Below are 2689 nucleotides of genomic sequence, written 5' to 3' on the forward strand. Positions count from 1 at the left end.
AGAGAAGTGGAGGGCATTGGCTTTACCTTGCCACAACCACTTGGGATAGGGTCTGCACATCAGGACAACTGTTTCCGTGGGAAGCCGGCTTTTTGCAAAGGGGTCTCAGGGCCGTGGGCCTCGGGTGTCCCTCCGGCTCCCCAAAGCACAGGGACGAGGTGAGGGGCTTAGACCATGGCTGGACAATGTTGTTTCTTACACCTGGGTGTGTGGCATTTTGTTGAGCTGGCTACCCCCACTTGGGATAGGTGTTCCACAGCAAGCACCTATTGTTCGTCGGAAGCCGTTTTTGCCCCAGGGGTCTCCGGGCTGTGTTCGTTGGGCTTGAACTCCTGCTAGCAAAACCGCCGGGTTGAGGGAAGGGTTCAGACTGTGCCTGGGCCCTGTGGTCTCTTCCAGGTCAGTGTATGGCATTTCCTTCCCCTTGCCACAGGCACCTGGGAGCATGTCTGCACGTGGAGAAAGACTTTCCCGTGGGAAGCCGGTTTTTGTCAAACGGGTCCCAGTGCTCTGCTCCTCTCTTTTCACTCCTGCTGCCAGAAGCCCAGGGAGGATGGGAGGGCTTAGAACATGCCTGGGCACTGGGGTTTCTTCCAGAGAAGTGGAGGGCATTGGCTTTACCTTGCCACAACCACTTGGGATAGGGTCTGCACCTCAGGAAAACTGTTTCCGTGGGAAGCCGGCTTTTTGCAAAGGGTTCTCAGGGCCGTGGGCCTCGGGTGTCCCTCCGGCTCCCCAAAGCACAGGGACGAGGTGAGGGGCTTAGACCATGCCTGGGCAATGTTGTTTCTTACACCTGGGTGTGTGGCATTTTGTTGAGCTGGCTACCCCCACTTGGGATAGGTGTTCCACAGAGAGCACCTATTGTTCGTCGGAAGCCGTTTTTGCCCCAGGGGTCTCCGGGCTGTGTTCGTTGGGCTTGAACTCCTGCTAGCAAAACCGCCGGGTTGAGGGAAGGGTTCAGACTGTGCCTGGGCCCAGTGGTCTCTTCCAGGTCAGTGTATGGCATTTCCTTCCCCTTGCCACAGGCACCTGGGAGCATGTCTGCACGTGGAGAAAGACTTTCCCGTTGGAAGCCGGTTTTTGTCAAACGGGTCCCAGTGCTCTGCTCCTCTCTTTTCACTCCTGCTGCCAGAAGCCCTGGGAGTATGGGAGGTCTTAGAACATGGCTGGGCACTGGGGTTTCTTCCAGAGAAGTGGAGGGCATTGGCTTTACCTTGCCACAACCACTTGGGATAGGGTCTGCACCTCAGGAAAACTGTTTTCGTGGGAAGCCGGCTTTTTGCAAAGGTTCTCAGGGCCGTGGGCCTCGGGTGTCCCTCCGGCTCCCCAAAGCACAGGGACGAGGTGAGGGGCTTAGACCATGGCTGGGCAATGTTGTTTCTTACACGTGGGTGTGTGGCATTTTGTTGAGCTGGCTACCCCCACTTGGGATAGGTGTTTCACAGCAAGCACCTATTGTTCGTCGGAAGCCGTTTTTGCCCCAGGGGTCTCCGGGCTGTGTTCGTTGGGCTTGAACTCCTGCTAGCAAAACCGCCGGGTTGAGGGAAGGGTTCAGACTGTGCCTGGGCCCTGTGGTCTCTTCCAGGTCAGTGTATGGCATTTCCTTCCCCTTGCCACAGGCACCTGGGAGCATGTCTCCACGTGGAGAAAGACTTTCCCGTGGGAAGCCGGTTTTTGTCAAACGGGTCCCAGTGCTCTGCTCCTCTCTTTTCACTCCTGCTGCCAGAAGCCCAGGGAGGATGGGAGGGCTTAGAACATGGCTGAGCACTGTGGTTTCTTCCAGAGAAGTGGAGGGCATTGGCTTTACCTTGCCACAACCACTTGGGATAGGGTCTGCACCTCAGGAAAACTGTTTCCGTGGGAAGCCGGCTTTTAGCAAAGGGGTCTCAGGGCCGTGGGCCTCGGGTGTCCCTCCGGCTCCCCAAAGCACAGGGACGAGGTGAGGGGCTTAGACCATGCCTGGGCAATGTTGTTTCTTACACCTGGGTGTGTGGCATTTTGTTGAGCTGGCTACCCCCACTTGGGATAGGTGTTCCACAGCAAGCACCTATTGTTCGTCGGAAGCCGTTTTTGCCCCAGGGGTCTCCGGGCTGTGTTCGTTGGGGTTGAACTCCTGCTAGCAAAACCGCCGGGTTGAGGGAAGGGTTCAGACTGTGCCTGGGCCCTGTGGTCTCTTCCAGGTCAGTGTATGGCATTTCCTTCCCCTTGCCACAGGCACCTGGGAGCATGTCAGCACGTGGAGAAAGACTTTCCCGTGGGAAGCCGGTTTTTGTCAAACGGGTCCCAGTGCTCTGCTGCTCTCTTTTCACTCCTGCTGCCAGAAGCCCAGGGAGGATGGGAGGGCTTAGAACATGGCTGGGCACTGTGGTTTCTTCCAGAGAGGTGGAGGGCATTGGCTTTACCTTGCCACAACCACTTGGGATAGGGTCTGCACCTCAGGAAAACTGTTTCCGTGGGAATCCGGCTTTTTGCAAAGGGGTCTCAGGGCCGTGGGCCTCGGGTGTCCCTCCGGCTCCCCAAAGCACAGGGACGAGGTGAGGGGCTTAGACCATGCCTGGGCAATGTTGTTTCTTACACCTGGGTGTGTGGCATTTTGTAGAGCTGGCTACCCCCACTTGGGATAGGTGTTCCACAGAGAGCACCTATTGTTCGTCGGAAGCCGTTTTTGCCCCAGGGGTCTCCGGGC

Source organism: Ursus americanus, unplaced genomic scaffold (genome assembly GCF_024610735.1).
Source record: "Ursus americanus isolate L20-20 unplaced genomic scaffold, mUrsAme1.1.p SCAF_71, whole genome shotgun sequence".
In the NCBI taxonomy this organism is placed as follows: domain Eukaryota; kingdom Metazoa; phylum Chordata; class Mammalia; order Carnivora; family Ursidae; genus Ursus; species Ursus americanus.